Genomic DNA, 20000 nt, shown 5'->3' on the forward strand with positions numbered 1-20000 from the left:
TATTATATATATATATATAATATATATATATAAATAATATATACAATATATATAATATATATATAAATATATATATATATATATATATATATATATATATATCCACTTAATGTGTTCAAAGCGCTTTACAAAGTGTCCCTGACCACAGCAATACGTAACATGTAGAACGAGACATGACGCCTTTTCGGCGATATTACATTTTTTTTTCCGGACAGAGACAACACTGTTAACAGCCAGGTACTCATTTTACAGTACTGTGAGATAATGTGAGTAAAGAGCCTTTTCCAAGGACTCAACTATGTACCGAGCGAGGCGAAAGCGAGTGTCATACCACAAGACCACGACATAGCCGTACAAGAGAGAACATCTCACAATCCTTAAAAGCATCAACTTTCATTTTCAATCAGTTTTGATGATTTTGAAATGTTCATGAAGCTGTGAAATTGGATCCAAAATTTGTTCATTCTACGAATTGTTCGTAGTACAAGACAGGTCTGTATTTGGTCTCCCCGCTCCAGCGTTCTATACTGCAAAACGTGCTGGAATGCGGCGTGCTATAGAAAGAATGTGCTTGGCCAAGGAGTTCACAACATTGCCATCCGGAAGTATAACGGACCAACACACAAACTCTGTGTAACCATGATTTTTTTTAGTCTGGTTAATACAGTTTAGTGAGAACAACTCACAAACGCGGATGGCAAAAAACAATAACAAAGACCTGAGTGACGTCATCTTCGAACTATCTATAATCCAATGAAGAATACTGGGTAATGTAAATGTTGCTGCTCGAAGCTCGAAGAAATAAATAACTTGAAAATGAAAATGGACATCATGTCCTAATGGAATGTCCAAGGTACAACCAGTTGAGAAGGAACTTCTGGCCTGACCCAACCCCATACTCAAAGAAGCTGTACGGCAGTGAGGACGACCTCAGGACCACTGTGGGCTTCATTCACCAGACCGGACTGACCATGTGACGTGACGGGAACGAAGAAGAAGAAGAAGAAATAACAATGTGAAATTGAATGACAGCTTCAATTTAATATATACCTATTTTCGTATATTAAATTATTGAAGCTTACATTCAATTTCATATTGTTATTTATTATAATCCAACGAGCACTGTACAATGAAATGAAATGACAGTTTATTTAGGGACAATTTTTTGAGGTTATTAATAAGCGTGTTCAGTCTTCTTCTTCTTCTTCTTTTTCGTCTTGTGGAAACCTCCAATATTGTCGAGGATCACTCCACAGTGATTTAGATTTTAAACTTGCTAAAACTCTGCACATAATACTAATTAAAAAAAAAAAAAAAAAACATAGATTAAAAAGTCACGTTGTGAACTCTAGCAATCGTGTGAAGGCATGTTGGCAACCGTTTTCAGCCACTTCAGCTGGGAGGCTATTCCATAGTCGGGCAGTGGAAGGGAAAAACGAATACATGTGGGCGTCTGTTTTTGATGTTGGGATGGTTACTCTTGCTGTGTGTCCCCTCGTATTTCTTGTGCCGATATCTTTGATGTCGTTTGGAAGTTTAAGGCACGAATTTTTGTAGTAGATCTTGTGGAACAATTTAAGTTTATCTTTCTTCTCTTTTCCAGAGGTTCAAGGCCAATCCGTTGTGATATTTCAGACGCACTTGAGAATGGATCGAATGTGTTTGTGATGCGTCTTGCTGTTTTTCTAAGGTGTCGATGTTGTTCTTTGTATATGGGTCCCAAATTGAGCTGCCATACTCCAAAATTGGTCTAACAATAGTTTTAAAGTCTGTATCGTAAAACTGTGGAAATTGATTAGCTCGATAAATGGGCATATTTATTACGCGTTTCTCTTTTTTTTACCTTATTTAATCATTTAATTGTTTTGTGTTGATTGACTTACAGGTTGTTGTCGTTTTCAAGTTCCCGATGCGTCACAAAGAACTGTCTTGTTGAGGTGAGTTCAGAGAAATTGTGTTTTTTGTTGTTTGGTTTTTTGTTTGTTTGTTTTTGTTGTTTTTTTTGTTTTTGTTTTTTTTTTTGTGTTGTTTTTTGGGGCGAGGGGTTTAATTTATTTTTTGTTTGATTATTTGTTGTTCTTGTTTGTTTTAGTTTTTTTGGGTTTTTTTATTTAATTTATTTTTTTGTTTTTGTTTGCATTTTTGAAGTAGTTATTAGTTGTTGTTGTTGTTGTTGTTGTTGTTGTTGTTGTTGTTGTTGTTGTTGTTGTTGTTTCTTTGCTGTTACTTTTTGTTGTTTTCTTTCTTTTTGGTCGTTTTTGTTTGATGTTGTTGTTGTTGTAATGAACTGTGTACTTTTAAGACTTGTATTCGCTAGAAAAAATTCATGAATATGAACCCCCCCCCCCCCCCCCCCCCTCATCCCAATAAAAACAGTGTTTACATATTATGTGTTGTCCTCATTATAGTGCTCAATGTGTTGGGTCATAATTTATCACGAACGCATTTCCCTAATAAACTATTTATTGTGAATAATAAAAACTCTTTTCTCATTTACTCAGTCTTTTAAAACCCTTTACTATGCGGTTATGCGATCTTGTGGTTATGACACTCGCTTTCGGATCAGATGATCCTGGGTTCGAGCCTCGCTCTGCGCATAGTTGAGTTCTTGGAAAAGACTCTTTACTCACATTCTCTCATAGTACTCAGGTTAAAATGAGTACCAGGCCGTTAACAGCGTTGTCTCCGTCGTAAAAAAAATATTGGATTATCGCCTAACAGGCATCATGTCTCGTTCTACATGTGACGTGTTGCTGTTGGTCAGGGACCCCTTATAAAGTGCTTTGAGCACATAAAGTGGATATTGCTCTATAGATAGAATGCGCTTGGCCAAGGAGTTCACAACATTGCCATCCGGAAGTATAACGGACCAACACACAAACTCTGTGTAACCATGAACGTTTATAGTCTGGTTAATACAGTTTAGTGAGAACAACTCACAAACGCGGATGGCAAAAATAATAACAAAGGCCTGAGTGACGTCATCTTCGAATTATCTATATAAAAGCTCTTTTTATTTTACTTCCACATTATAATCAAGCTTGGTCTGGTCAAATTAATTTTCTGCCCAACCCTCCCCCCCCCCCCCCCCCCCCCCCCCCCCCCCCCCCCCCCCCCCCCCCCCCTCCTTCCACAGTCCCTTCCTTTAGTCCCCTAGGTAATTCCCCCATCACGATATCAGCGATAATAATCAACGATTTAATAATAACAACAACAGCCAGCCAACCCAAGCCAAATCGTGTGAATGAAAATATCAAAGTGTGTTTCGCATTCCTTCACGTCACGTCATCCGCCCACCAAGCCTCCATCCAATAAATAAGTTGCTTTTATTACGAATTTTTATCGGGGCTAATTTGACACGCTCTTTCGTCGTAATAAAGGGACATTCTCTTTATGTTTTTTTTCCTATTCTGTCGAGCTCTCTAAAAAAAAAAACAAACGCATATTTAAAATTTTGGCCAGAAAACTCGTCCTTCGAGTATCGATCGATTAAAGCAACCTTCATTTAAGAAGAAAAAAAAAAAACAACTCTCAAACTTGGGACTTCGCGCGGAAGTCCCAGTTGTGAACGTTTTTGCTAAGATGAGGGTCGTTTTAATCGGTCGATATTTGAAGGACAAGTTTTCTGGCCAAAAATTTTAAATACGGGGTTTTCCAGAGTATCGACAGTATTATTGTGTCGACTTCAAAGAGTAATCGCTGATTAGAAAGTAATCGATTTCGTTTGTTAAATAGATTCAATTATACTCGAGGTTTGGGGGCCTTTCAGTTTCAGCTTGATTTCAGTCCTGATTGATGATGACGTTTGTGCGTGTTTATGTTTGTGTATATATGTGTGTGTGTGTGTGTGTGTGTGTGTGTGTGTGTGTGCGATACTTGTTTCTTTTCTTTCCTTTTTTTTTTTTATTTTTGGAGGAGAGGGGAGAGAGAGAGGTTCGTATTATGTGCGGCTATGTGGTCTAGTGGTATGACACTCGTTTTCGGATCGGAAGGTCCTGGGTTCGAGCCTCGCGCTCGGCGCATAGTTGAGTCCTTGGAAAAGGCTCTTTACTCACATTCTCTCACCGTACTCAGGTGTAAAATGAGTACCTGGTCGTTAACAACGTTGTCTCTGTCCGAAAAATTGTAATATCGCCTAACAGGCGTCATGTCCCATCCTACATGTTAAATGTTGCTGTTGACCAGGGACCCCTTGTAAAGCGCTTTGAGCACATTAAGTGGATATTGCGCTATATAAAAGCTCAATTTATGTGTAACTATTAGGAAGATTGAACATAATAATGTCTTTAGGTGACAAAACTGGAATTTCTCTCCCGATTAATTCAATTTTAACATTTATTTATTCTTTTTTTTTTTTTTTGTCTTTTCAATTTGAATGAGATCTGGTTGTGATGACATCAGTAAATATTACATAGCCCAATGTGTTGAAACATTTCCCTTATCATTTACAAATGCTAATGTTATTATTAGGTTGTTCTTTTTCGATGTGTTTACTTCAGCTCACTATTTCTTATAATAGTAAAAACTTTAGACCAATTTACTACCGTACTCTGGAAAGACTTACTTGACTTATGCCTCATGGCTCCTGGCGAAGCATAGGGCCTCAACAGTACTCTTCCATCTTCTTCTGTCCTTGGCACAGACCTTTGCCTCACTCCAGGTAGGATTGGAGACGCACAAATCTTGGTGAAGGCTTCTCCTCCAAGTCTGTTTTGGACGACCCCCGTTTCCTCTTGCCCTGTGGGTTCCATTTGAGAGCATGCTTGGTTATATTACAGGGCTCTTTCCGCAGGGTATCGCCAACCCATCGCCACTTTCTGCGTCTGACCTGGACATCCATTTGTGACCCCTCGTCTCAAAACGGTATTATGTCGGGATGGACCAGATACTAAAAGTCAAATTATAGTTAAAATGGTCAAAAATAAGAAACGTTGCTAAATCAGTAAAATATGATATTCCTTCTCCTCTATAAAGCATATAAACTCAACTTAAACATGATATTTCTGGCTACAAATTCCATTTTCAGCATCTTAATCATCCCGACTTAATGCCTGTTTTGAGACCAGGGGTCACATTTTCTCTTGGTTTGTTCTTGTCCAAAGGTGAGGGGAGAGAGAGAAGTTCGTATTATGTGCGGCTATGTGGTCTAGTGGTATGACATTGAAAAATGATTGTCCATTTGGCACTTTGTCAAACCATTTCAACCTGAGGATTTGACTCTGGAAAGACATGTAATTTAGAAATGCTGTCCAGAAAACTCGTCCTTACGTATATTAAACATCGTTCGATTTAAATGACCATCATCTTGGCAAAAATAAACAACTCTCAAACTTGGGACTTAACGAAGACCTTGCGAGGTCTCAGGTTTGAGAGTTTTGTTTGTTTTGTTTGTTTGTTTGTTTTTTTTTTTTGTTTTTTTTTTTGTTTTTTTTTTTTTTGGGGGGGGGGGTTTGCCAAGATGAGAGTGATGAGTTTCCTGGCCAAAGTTTTGAATACGTGTCTTTCCGGATTATTCCAGTCAACTGGTTTATAGCAGCACTACATGCAACTCTACGACACTGGTGACCCTGAGTTATTACCTTTTTGAGGCTTTAGGTCACATGTTAAATGTTTGTTCGTCTATTTATTGACGATTACACCTTTGGGTACGAGCAACGTTCACTAATTTGCAGGTCTGATAACCAAATTGTTACGGGCTCTGTGTATTTAGGCTAGAAAATAAGATTATGCCATCACTCTGAAATCAACCACACAAGGTCTGAACCCAGTCCTCCGGAAGAGTGCTTTTACAGTTGCAAAAAGATGACCTGACTAAACATCTTGATTCCTTGTGGAACATATTATGGCGCAGCAGCTCTCTACTCTTCCATCAGACTCAGTTTTTGGATGTCTTCTTTATTTGGGCACAGGTTTGTCCGGCTCACTCACTCAATCCTCTCCGGGCAGCAGCCTCTTATGGTTCTCACACTACTATGTTATGACGATCGACCCAATCAGCAAAGTCTGGTCCGCATTCGTGCACCGTCGCAAACCCGCCGGGTAGCATCGTCACAACACACCGTTCGACTAGATGCTCTGTCGTCTCAGGTTCTTGCCCACAGCGGGTACATATTGGACAGGTACTCTCCGGGCCAGCTGGCTGGCACTTGAGGCGATGCAAGGGATCTCCACCTGCTCATGTCACTAGCTATTCTTGGGGCCATTTCGAGGGTCCCTCTCTACGGTACGTCTCCAAATCTCCCTGGGACGGCCTCGCGTCCTCTTTCCTTGAGGTGTCCAAGGTTTTGTCTGGCTGCCTCCTTCAAGTAACTCGGTCTCGATGCTTCGTCGCCATGTCTGCTTTGGTTGACCATCCCTCCTCTAATTGTGCGGCTATGTGGTCCAGTGGTATGACACTCGCTTTCGGATCGGAAGGTCCTGGGTTCGAGCCTCACTCGGAGCATAGTCGAGTCCTTGGAAAAGGCTCATTACTCACATTCTCTCACCGTACTCAGGTGTAAAATGAGTACATGGCCGTTAACAGCACTGTCTCTGTCCGAAAAAAATTTTATATCGCCTAACAGGCGTCATGTCCAGTCCTACATGTTTAATGTTACTGTTGGCCAGGGCGCTTTGAGCACGTTTAGTGGATATTGCGCTATATTTCTTTTTTTTTTTTCCTTGACAAGGAAAGAGGAGGGTTGGATTGTGGGTTCCAGCGTAGCCATCGTTTACTTATAGCGTAACACTAACCCAAAAATGATGTCAAAAGACACGTCTTTGGCCACAAAAGAAAACAATTCATGAGTTGTATTCAATAGTTCAACCAATTGAATCACTTGTTTCCTTGAGCTCTACTAATGACAACTCACAAGCAGACGGTGCACAAACCTAAAAAAAAATTACGTCAAACTATAAGTCCTAGTGGGTTCTAGTATCAGGATATAAGATAACGATGGCTACGGTTCCAGTCCAACGCATGCCCAACTAGCCTGCAATAAGATTGGAACCAGTTATTTGACATCATCACAATATTGTTCCCCATTGCGTTCGGTGATCAGACCTGCTTATATTGTTATATTGAATTGCATTGATCCGTTAGTTGTCGCTATAGTTTCTTACACTGCCTAATCACGCACGACTGACCGAATTGAACTCTCACTTAGATCAATAACAACCCACGAGAATTGACGAGACTTTTTAAAAATATATATAATATATACATTGAAGATCTTAACAACAGCACCAATAACAATAAAAAACAAAACAAAAACAAAAACAAAAACAACAAAAGAAAGAAAGAAAGAAAGATAGAAAGAAAGAAAGAAAAAAGAAGAGGGAGAAAGATAGAAAAAGTAGAATTGAAAAGAAATTTGTGGCAAACCCGCCAAAAACCAATTTCCGGCGGAAACTCAAATGAAGATTTGGCGAAGGGGACACCACTCGATATTGCCTTTTTCGCTTTCATCTTTTGGTTTGAGATTATAAAGGGTTTTCGATCGGTAAAATTATAGGAAGCTGGGAGCGCGAGGGCGGGGGCGGGTGGGGGTGGGGGTGGGTTTATTTATAAATTCCTGCGATCAAGTGAGAAGGAAATAAATAAAGAGAGATCGAACGCTTTTTATAAATAGGTATTTTATACACTCTCTCTCTCTCTCTCTCTCTCTCTCTCTCTCTCTCTCTCTCTCTCTCTCTCTCTCTCTTTCTCTTTCCAAGTAATATATTTATCCATCCATCTATCTATCTATCTATCTATCTATCTATCTATCTATCTATCTATCTATCTATCTATTTATTTATCTGTTCATTTAGTTATCTATTTATTTACTTTCCTATCTATCACTCTTCTCTTTCTCTCTTCCTATCTGACAATCTCTCTCTGTGTGCCCCTTTCTCTCTCTCTCTCTCTCTCTCTCTCTCTCTCTCTCTCTCTCTCTCTCTCTCTCTCTCTCTCTCTCTCTCTCTCTTTCTCTTTCCAAGTATTATATTTATCCATCCATCTATCTATCTATCTATCTATCTATCTATCTATTTATCTGTTCATTTAGTTATCTATTTATTTACTTTCCTATCTATCACTCTTCTCTTTCTCTCTTCCTATCTGACAATCTCTCTCTGTGTGCCCCTTTATCTCTCTCTCTATCTCTCTCTCTCTCTCTCTCTCTCTCTCTCTCTCTCTCTCTCTCTGCGTGCATGTGTGTGTGCGCGTGCGCGCGCGCCTGTCTGTCTGCCTCTTGATCTCGGCCTTTCTCTATTTATTCTCAATGACGTCAATGAGTATTGAAGACTTGTTTTAATATTGTTGAAATTGACTTGTAGTTGCTTTGAGAGTAGGCCTATGTATTTCCATTTCAAAAATGAGCCCCATAACTTTTTGGGTTATCAGACCTGTAAACTACCACACCTCGACCCCACATCAAATGATTATCGGTTCTGTATTGTTTTGTTGTGTTTGTTTTGCGTTGTTTTTATTTTTATTGATTTTTATTTTTATTTATCTTTATTTTTATTTATTTATATATATTTTTTCTATTGTTTTCTTTTTTGTTTGGTTGTTTGTTTTTTGTTTTTTTTTTTCTTCTTTTGTTTGTATTTTGTTTTCCTTTTTTTTTTTCAAGTCAAAGGAAATGATAGGAATGAATTTTTAAAAATTTTAAATAAGAGAGAAAAAGTGGCCGGCGATAAGAGTTGACTCGAGTTACGCGCTGTTTTGGTGTGAGAAAAGGAAGTGATTGTTCTTGGCTGGGAATTTGAGATCTCTGTCTTGACAGGACAGGAAGTTGAGTCAGGAGATTTGAATCTTGGGAAATATTATTATTGCTCTTTTTGGAATATTACGTACTAGAGTTTTGAACTAACTTTGAATTAGGGGAGTTAGGAGGAGGGGGGTTGTGATGGTAGTTTGGAGGGGGGGGGGGTGATGAAAATGAGTTGTATTGTGTTGGGAATTATGGTTTGAAGGAGAGGGAAATAGATGAGAAAGTGGTCATAAACATATTGTGGAGGAGTGGTCGAAGAAGAGGAAGGAAGCTGATGATGATGATGACGATGATAAGGAGGAGCAAAGAACAAACAATATAAATATTCACGGAGGAACTATGAATAGTTTGTGTGTGTGTGTGTGTGAGAGAGAGAGAGAGAGAGAGACAGAGAAAGAGAGAGAAAGAGAGAGAGAGAGAGAGGGAGGGAGGGAGGGAGAGAGAATGAAAGGTGTGGGAGAGAGGGATGTAGGTCAATAAATCATTTTGAATTTTATTGTGCGTATGTGTGCGAGTGTTTTAAAGTGTACATTTCTCATTTCTCTATTTAAATCGATGCTCCCATCAGGTAGAACGCTTAGAGAGGAATTGTGGGGGGGGGGGGTAGTAGGTCCGAACTCGACCCCTTTCATGACAACAGCAACACCTGACTTCAACTGTCAAAGACTCTCTCCCTGCCGCCTTCTATCACAATTCATCCAATGCTTTGTTTTAGAGATACCACACCTGTACCCTGTATCACCCTTTGTCTTACTTCATACTCACTTTATCTTCATTATTTAACTTTCAAGCGACAATATAAATAAACATACACACTAAATACTTCTATCTACTTAAACATACCAAAGTACTTAATTCTCTATCACCTATCAACAATAAAAGTTATCGCGTCATTTTCCCCAAACTTTCCGTTCGTTTTATTTCAGTATACCATTTCTCTTTCTGTTATATATTTTTTATCTCACTGACTTGCTCTTGTCTTACTTCTCACACTTTCGTCCTCATTTTTCTCGCCTCGCAGATTTTCTGAAGAGCGCGACGCCTCTGCGAAAAATAAATCTTAAAACCGCCTTTATTGCTCGCTGTGCACGCCTTCTCCGTGACGCTCAGCCAGTCACCTTCCATCATCACTCGCCGCGCGCGCCGCTGTGATTCCATGAGCGTTGCTGCTGCTACCAGTCCGGTCGGTCACCGTCAAACAAACACCCGCCCTGCCGTGCCGTCTTTTTCCACGAAAATCTCGCCCCTCTCACTCTTTTTTCTCTTCTTCTTCACCCATCGCCTTCAAAACTCGAAATCGTCGCCGCCGCCTTTTCACACCCCCCCCCCCCCCTCATTCCCTTTTTTTTCTCTCCTTCTTTACTATCTCTATCTGTCTTCCTCATTATATTCACTGCGCTTTCGCCTGACCTCACCTCTCTATGATCTATTGAAATGAAAAAAGAGTAGGCTACACTCAAAACGAAAACGCCGCTAGCTAGCCTAGCGCGCCGTTCCATAAAGTGTATATTATTTTTCTTAATATTCTGCTTTCAAATTCAACACCCCTCTGAGCTCCCCCTTCCCTGAACCTCCTAATAATTTCATCCAATCTCTATTCTTACTAACTTCCATGCCCCAGTCGCTAAATTCTCACTCCTACCACTTCTGCTCTTTTATTCTTTTCACCCACTTAAAAAACAACTAAATATCTCCTTTTTGGGAAAGCCTTAGGTGGCATATTGCTGATTATGACTACAATATATCACAAACAACAACAATAACAACAACAATAATAATAATAATAATAATAATAATAATAATAATAATAATAATAATAATAATAATAATAATAATAATAATAATAATAATAATAGTAATAATAAGGAGGAGGAGGAGGAGGAGGATGAGAAGAAGAAGAAGAAGAAGAAGAAGAAGAAGAAGAAGAAGAAGAAGAAGAAGAAGAAGAAGAAGAAGAAGAAGAAGAAGAAGAAGAAGAAGAAGAAGAAGAAGAAGAAGAAGAAGAAGAAAGAGGAGGAGAACAATAACTCACCTCCGTCACTTTGTTCTCCATACAAAACGTCTCTCTCTCTCTCTCTCTCTCTCTCTCTCTCTCTCTCTCTCTCTCTCTCTCTCTCTCTCTCTCTGCTCATTGCATTGGACAATCAAACAGCAAACAGCGTACATATCGTTCAACAAACAACAGGCTTTTAAGTAAAGGATGTTTTCCTCCGTGTTGTGTTTCTTGTACACCACAAGTAGTACTACTAAAGTTCCTTTCACACTTTTTATTTCTTCTTTTTGTGAGTGTGTGTGTGTGTGTATGTACGTGTGTGCGATCATATCGTTTGCCCATCGAGCTCCGACTTTTTTAAAAATTATGATATTATGTACTCTCCCCTCCCCTCCCACTCCATCCTACTCCCTCCTCTTACTACCTCTGCTCTTCTCCTCCTCCTCCACGAAAATCGCTCAAGCGACTCGGAACGAAAAATTTCTGAACGACTTATACTAGACTCTATACCCCGCCGTGCGTTCGTTGTAATGTTCGTTGTGTATGTTAATCTAGTGTTCACTGGTTTGGTTTTTCACAAGTTATGAATTTTCTGTTTCCAACGAGTACGACGAGTGTGATAGCTTGAAGCTGAGGATAGAAGAAGAGAAGTGTAGAGAAAAACCGCCGCCGCCAGTCACTTTACTTTTTGTGTGTGAGAGGAGGAGGGGGCGATTCATTTGCAGTGTTCGTTCAGACAACTAACTTCCACCACTCTTCTCGCGCTGCCTTCGTGTTGTGTTGTTATTGAAGACACGAAGTATAATAATTCTGGATTAGAAGTTAGAAGAAAAACGTTTACTAGTCTACTAGATACCGGAGCAGAAGTGAGAAGAATTTATTTTTTTACATGGTAACCGTGATTTAGATTGTAAGGAATATCTTGTATTACTTTTATATTATTATTGTGGATTTTTTTCGTAGTTTTGTTCAATTGAAATATTATAATTATATAAAAGTTTTGTGTGAGCTCGTGGTGTTACCCTTATAATTATTGTACACGCACGGATTTTACATAAATATCTTGAAACGGCTTGGAGTTTATGAAGTTTAAAAGTTGGTGTTAAAAGTAAAAATATTATTTTGTGAAATATATCGATTCTGGTGATTTTCAATATCGATTACGGTCATCAATTGGATTTGTTTATTAATTAATTTGATCCATTGGTATCTCATTAATTAATCCACGTGTTGCGAATTTGGGATTTACTGGTGGTTTCTTTAACTGGATTAAACTCACGGATTATCGGATAGTTGAATAGATTGGATTTCATAATTTTTTATCAATCAGTTCGATTGTTGGTTTTTAAGCGATCTGATTTGATTTTTCGACTTTCTATTGGACTATCTAGATAGATAGTATTGTGGTTGTCCCGATTAGGTGACGTTGATAATCGATTCTGATTGGATTTATATATCGTTTTGGATTATATCTCATTTTACAGGTAATGAAAATGTATTGACAATTATTGATTGTGATTCCAGTTATCGATGTGGTTAATTTTAAGTTATTTGTAGTTTGTAGAATCAGTAGTGTAGGCATAACTTTTGTATATAAGCCTAGTTTGGTGGGTTTTCCTATCTAGTTTTTAACTTTATACATGAGGTAAAAATTGAATTTGACAATTCATATGTAAAAAGAAACCATTCGTTAGTCTCTTTTAATTACTATAATGATAATAATGATGATGATGATGATAATAATAATAATAATAATAATAATAATAATAAAATTAATAATAATAATAATAATAATAATAAAATTAATAATAATAATAATAGTAATAATAATAATAATAATAATATTTGTATTAATGGTTATACTTAATCCATTCTTGTTGGGGGCTTAATAGGGCGCATAGCAGACGACTTCTTTGGTATAATATAATAATAATATGTAAATGGATAATCGGAAAATATCGATGGGGAGGGGGGAGAGAGAGAGAGAGAGAGAGAGAGAGAGAGAGAGAGAGAGAGAGAGAGAGAGCCGTCTGAACGCATTTAGCATGTGAATTATTGGAAAATGCGCAAAATAGTTTTCATGTTAATAATAACCTAACCTGTTATTATTTTAGGAGTTCGACATGATGAAGGCCAAAAACCGAAACGTCGTTCGTTGTAATGATATCTGGCTCTTTTTTTAAAAAATATTTTTGTTCTTTACAGTCTCAGCCTATTTTATTCGGCCCTCTACTACGGCGATGTTTGCGTACAAAATCTCAACTTTCAACAAATTATATAAAGATTTATTTTTATTTTTAAAAGAGATAAATAGATAAATAAAAGAAAAAAATATTACATTTTTATTATCATCCTTATTATCGTCAAATCGATTTTCTGTAATCTAGGTTATTTAATTTTCATGAAAATTTATTTATATTGCGCATATTTACTAGATATGATTTAAATGCTAAAAATTAAACGCGCTTCGGATGGTTTTCAAAAAATTAAAAGTTATGTGACTTTCCACCTCAATATGAAACCAGATGTAGAAAGTTAGAATTGAGTTCAAAGACAAAATGTTCAGAAATAAGAAATTTTTATTTTTGTTAAGTACTCGCCTAATTTAGCTGAAATTATTATTATTTTACTGAAGATTGACTTTAGGTCCCCCCTTAAATGGCCAATCCATCAATCAATCAGTTAACCAATCCATCAATAAATCAACCAATCAATCCATCCATCAACGATTAAATCAATCCATCAATAAATCAACAAATCAATCCATCCATCAATGATTAAATCAATCCATCAATAAATCAATCCATCCATCCATCCATCAATGATTAAATCAATCCATCAATAAATCAACCAATCAATCCATCCATCAATAAATCAATCCATCCATCCATCCATCAATGATTAAATCAATCCATCAATAAATGAATCCATCCATCCATCCATCAATAATTAAATCAATCCATCAATAAATCAACCAATCAATCCATCCATCAATAATTAAATCAATCCATCAATAAATCAACCAATCAGTCAATCAATCAATCCGTCACAAATCAATAAATATTTTTCAAAAACACACGTACACATCCACACCTCCATGTATAGTCTTGGCCTAACTGTTGGGATTTATTCTATTTCAAACGTTAATAGTCAAAACTGTAGATTTGAGTTTTGATCGTTAAGTTCACATCCAAGATGATAAACGCGTTTTGAGACGATCGCTCGTAAATTATTGTCTTTATTCAAAATAGAGTTTGAGATAGGCTAAGCCTAATGCTTATTTATTAGATAGATTGAAAACAAAGCGCGAAGCAAAAGGAACAGATTTTAGGTTAACGCTCTCTCCTTACCACCTACAGCAAAATCGTCACATTTGTTACGACACAATATACATTTTTCTTATTCAGATTAATTTTGTACATCACACACTTTGAAGAATGATCTTTGTTTAATTAATAAAAACATAAAGTTGTTTTGTAGAAAGATTGTTTGAGTTTAAAAAATCAATTTTTCTGCTGGGTAAGCGTGCCATTTTGGGAAAATACTGAAAAGGATCGGTAAGTGAATGAATGCTCACAAATTTAAAACACTTTCGAACGACATTTGATTGAAATAAGAATTTTATACTTTTAAAAAAAAATACATATTTTCTACAAAATCGTATCATTCTCAAGTTTAAGTGTGAGATATGATTATGATGCCACTTGTAACCTTTAAACACATAACCGGTTTTCACTTTTGGTGAAGCCTGACAAGAGACGGCCGTAGGTAGACTGTATAAACACATTTATTTTTAGATTTTAGCCAGGAAATTTAGTGTCCATCAATAAAAATCGATGGACTAAAACTAAAATGACATTCTTCTTCTCTCAAAAATTCTCAAATCTGAGGATTCCTCAGAGGAGTTTTTGTTTTTTGTTTTTTTTTTTTTTTGGCCAAAATGTTTTTTTTAAAAGTCTGTTTTTTCTCCCGAATTAATAGATATAGCTACCGAGTGAAATGTAAAGATGTGTAGAAAGTCAGTTATTATAATGGTCTGTTAAATCTCTCCTTACCAGCCATTTTCAGGATTTTCCCCAAAACTTCACACCCAACTAACACAAACAAATAAAAAAAATTTCACTCAGACAGAATAGCAGTAAAGTTCTTGCGATAAATAATTTCTTTAGCAAAACATGCTCTCCAACACACTGTTCATTTTCTTTAAATTTTATGATGTACACGAGAAATTTGAATTTAAAAAATGTTGGTTGTTGTATCGTAACGAATGTGACGATTTTCCTATAGATAGAATGCGCTTGGCCAAGGAGTTCACAACATTGCCATCCGGAAGTATAACGGACCAACACACAAACTCTGTGTAACCATGAACTTTTATAGTCTGGTTAATACAGTTTAGTGAGAACAACTCACAAACGCGGATGGCAAAAACAATAACAAAGGCATGAGTGACGTCATCTGCATACTACCTATAGTTGGTACTGAGAGGGTTAAATTACAGACATGTCAATGTATAGTTGTGACGACACAAATGAGATAATTTATCATCCAATCATAATCCAGGCATATTGAATTGCGACTAAACTACTATAATTGTCAGTAAATGATGAATGCTGAAAATGGCAGACGTAATAGTTTGGTTATTTAATCATAATTTCTATAATAGTATTTCGTTAATTAATTGGTCTGTACACGACTGAGGGTATCATTTTTGTAATGCAAAATGTTTCATTAATTTAAACTTTATAGATTTATAAGGTGTCCTCTAGCTTATTTATTAATTAAATTATTTTCTTTTTACTTATTTATATATTTATTTATTTATTTATTCATTCAATAATTTTATTAATTGATTTATTGATAGGCCCAAAGTTTAATTATTTCACCAAATTTATGATTTATTTACATTTTTGTAATGTCGGTATCAGAACACAATAAACTTTCAACCATCCATCAATATCCCCACTCTACTACACACTTCTACAACATTGGGCATCTAAATATATAAAATAAGAATACCTAAGTAGGTACTCAAAAATGGTAGTCTACTTATTGTAAATATTCTTACTCTACATTTTAAAAAAGAAAATATGAATTAGTTGTAATCAATCGTGTAAAAAAAAAAATGTCGCTCGGGGAAGCAGCTTCTAATGGTGCTCACACTACTCTGTTATGGCGATCGGCCCAATCCGCAAATTCTTTGCCGCACTTGTGTACCGTCACAAACCCGCCCGTAAGCTTCGTCACAACTCACCGTTCAACTAGATCGGGGTGAATTTGAGTGTAAGCTTAATTTATAAAGTTTCCAGCTAGAATAAACGAATAAATGGTTTCATTGAGAAAATTGAATTGTGTCTCTTACTAAACTTCAAAAATAGTGGATTTTCCAGTTGTGATAATTTTGACTTTGGACTCAATTTTCTTCATCAATTCATTCATATTGATACGGATAATACAATAGTAATAATAATAATAATAATAATAATAATAATAATAATAATAATAATAATAATAATAATAATAATAATAATAATGATGATGATGATGATGATGATGATGATGATGATGATGATGATGATGATGATGATGATGATGATAATAATAATAATAATAATAATGACTATGATCAACCAATCAATAAATCGGTTAACCAATCAATCTGCCCCCTAAATATCCTATATAGATGTATCTATTTAGATGGTTTACTGAATCTATTTAGATGGTTTACTGTATCTATTTAGATGGTTTACAATTTGTAGATGGGGGTGGCGCCCGGATTAAATAACATTGCTTTCGATTTTCCCCTCTAATTGTCAGTCAGATCAAAAGGTATAAAAACAAACATATAATTATTAGGATATTGATATATAAATAGGTATAATTACATGGGTTGTATTTATACTGCTTTGATAGCAATAGAATTAACTCGATATATGTGACAGTGTTAGTCGTTGTAGTATCTACTATTAGGTTTACTGTGAATACTCTTTATTCTAGAAACAATTTTGTTATTCTGCCCTGATGATGCAAAAAATAAACAAACAAACAAAAATAACGATAAGTGTAGAGTTATAAGCTTCAATTTATTAGACGAAGACAAGATACTGTGGACGTTTCGGGTTTCCCCTTTAATCAACAAAACACGATGAATAAAACACACTAAGGACGAATGAGATATTATGTATGTTGTTGTTTTTTGTTTTTAATAGTTTTACGGCGCTTGCTTGCAACACATTAAGGTCATATTATCAGCGTCAAGATATTATGTGTGAATGGGCGTATTAGTAGTTAAGGGGAATAAACAATAACAATGATGGGACAGGAAATAGAATGCCCATTTGTAAGCAGACCTGCGAACTACTACGAAAAAATCGTCAAAATACGAATTTTTGGCTTCGACAAAAGAAATAAATAGACATTTTTGATTCATTACAATGTGATAAAAAGAAAACGTTGATGCCACAAAGCATCTATTCAGGGTTTTGAAGACATATTTGATACTGATAAATGTAAAATATTAATTTGTAAAGTTAATTATAGTGACTTCTATTTCTTCTCTCTGAAAACTACGATTTTTTTTACATTTCAAGTTGGCAGGTCTGTGTCAGGAAGTACGAATTAAAATGTGATCATAAATATTAATAAAAAAGGTGTGTCACTGATGATGCGGGGGACCTCTGAAACAATATATTATTATTGTTGGCGAAATAAAAAGTGAGAATAATTATATAAATTGATAAATCAATATAAATTTATAAATTCATAAATTATTATAACATATGTAAGTCAATAGGTAGATAAATGCGATAAATAAATAATTCAATCAATGATTTTAAAGTGGTTTATCTAAACTTCATATCCAAGTTTTTTAAAAACATTTTTGAGATATGGTGGAGGGTGGTTTCCCCTTAAATTTCTCATCCGGTCTATCATTTTTTATTATTTTTTTTTTTAATTTCCCTTTTCTTATTTTGGCCATAAATCGATAGATTAAAATAAAAAATAACTTGAACATTTAAATATAGCGCAATATCCACTAAACGTGCTCAAAGCGTTTTACAAAGTGTCCCAAACCAATAACAACACTCAACATGTGGTCTTATTGCGGTATGACATTCGCCCTCGCACCGAAAAGTCCCGGTTCAAGCCCCGCTCTGAGTGGCGCAGGGTTGAGTCCGTGGAAAGCTCTCTTTACGGCGCTTGCAACGCATTAAGGTCATATCAGCGCCAGCAGTCTATCATTGTATCGTGATTGAACTACAAATTCAAAACAAATCTAGGGGATTCTTGTGATGATGGAGGCTCACATAATATTATGAAGATAATATAATAAACGTTTACGTTTTCATTTTTAGCCACACATGGACGGAAAATCTCAAAAAGTAGAAAAATCGACAAGTTTTTGAAAACCAGTTTTCAATTATAATACGTTATAAGAATGAATAAATAAATAAATAAATAGATAAATGGATAAATAAATAAATAAATAAATAAATAGACAGATAGATAAATGGATAAATAAATAAATAAACAGACAGATAGATAAATGGATAAATAAATAAATAAATAAATAGACAGATAGATAAATGGATAAATAGATAAATAAATAAATAGACAGATAGATAAATGGATAAATAAATAAATAAATAAATAAATAGACGGATAGATAAATGGATAAATAAATAAATAAATAGACAGATAGATAAATGGATAAATAAATAAATAAATAGACAGATAGATAAATGGATAAATAAATAAATAAATAAATAGAGGGGAAGACATAGCTGGCGAATTGAAGTAGAGAATTCGACTGTAATTTATTTATATATGATGATAATTTTACTTTTAAATCATTTTTGTGTGAAACACACAAAACAAAAACAAAACAAAAAAGATTTTTCTCCCTTAGTTAAGCGAAGCACGCATTAATGGGTTTTGATCCCGATTACCTTTGCATACATAATATAATACCTGCTATCACCACAACCATCATTATCATCCTCGTCGTTATTCTATCTGGATATCAATGGCTAACGGTAACGGTCTGTGAATAATTAATTCTCCCGCCTGGTCACTCACGGATGGTCATTCACCCATTAGTACCAACAGTACATAATATAATATTATAGTAGTCTTTGTAGTAGCAACAAGATATGAAGTGAGTAGAAAAGTGCCAGAAGACAATAGAGAATTAAAAATTTTTCGCGGCGGTGGTGGGGTTTGAACCTGCGACCTTATTGGTACGACAACTCCGCCTGGCAGGTGAGAGCGTGGCTCTACCGTGTGAGCTATAGTAGTAGCCATTGGCTTTGATTTGCCAAATTTCCCTTTTCTTATTTTGGCCATATATCGATAGATTAAAATAAAAAATAACTTGGAACATTAATATATAGTGTAATATCCACTAAACGTTCTCAAAGCGTTTTACAAAGGATCCGTAGCCAACAACAACACTCAACACGTGGTCTTATTGTGGAATGACACTCGCCCTCGCACCGAAAAGTCCCGGTTCAAGCCCCGCTCTCAGTGGCGCAGAGTTGAGCCCTTGGGAAACTCTCTTTACTCACATTCTCTCACCGTCCTCGGGTGTAAAATGAGTACCTGGCCGTTAACAGCGTTGTCTCTGTCCGAAAAAAAAAATGTAATATTCCCTAACAGGCGTCGTGTCGGTGTCACGTCCTACATGTTAAGTGTTGCTGTTGCGCTTTGAGCACGTTTAGTGGACATTGCGCTATATAAAAAAGAAGTCTGACCATAATTCATTGTTCTCATTACTCCACCAAAGTACACTATGATCTGATTTGCCAGATTGGATAAACGCTGGGGGGGGGGGGGGGTTTCTCGCCAAAATATATAATTTTAAAAATTGTTTTTAACCGTATACGATAGCGGCGCGGCATGTCCATCAGTCCGATCGTCCGACCAATAATTTATTGTTTTCGTTACCCTAAGTACATAATCATCTAATCCGCCAGATTGGATAAACGCTGGAGTTTTTTTCTCGCCTAAGTTTTTTTTTTTAAGTTTCGTTGGCCGTATAGATAGAATGCGCTTGGCCAAGGAGTTCACAACATTGCCATCCGGAAGTATAACGGACCAACACACAAACTCTGTGTAACCATGAACTTTTATAGTCTGGTTAATACAGTTTCGTGAGAACAACTCACAAACGCGGATGGCAAAAACAATAACAAAGGCCTGAGTGACGTCATCTGCATTCTATCTGTACGATAGCTTGATCGTATACGATAGCGGCGCGGCCTGTCCTT

At 36.1% G+C, this 20000-nt stretch overlaps 1 long non-coding RNA gene across 2 annotated transcripts in view; it reads left to right on the top strand.

Annotated features, from left to right (window-relative positions):
- The window catches only part of LOC144959691 (uncharacterized), a 336578-nt gene that overhangs the window by 293090 nt on the left and 23488 nt on the right, over nucleotides 1-20000 (top strand). Inside the window, exon 5 of one of the 2 annotated variants that reach the window (XR_013642650.1) lies at nucleotides 1886-1937. This is a non-coding gene — a long non-coding RNA (uncharacterized LOC144959691). Of the gene's footprint in view, nucleotides 1-1885; nucleotides 1938-11307; nucleotides 12216-20000 lie in introns of those variants that run through there. The other variant, XR_013642651.1, reaches the window with a different exon arrangement.

The sequence above is a fragment of the Berghia stephanieae genome, chromosome 14 (assembly GCF_034508935.2).
Source record: "Berghia stephanieae isolate SIO BIC M18660-M18661 chromosome 14, UCSD_Bste_1.3, whole genome shotgun sequence".
Lineage (NCBI taxonomy): Eukaryota > Metazoa > Mollusca > Gastropoda > Nudibranchia > Aeolidiidae > Berghia > Berghia stephanieae.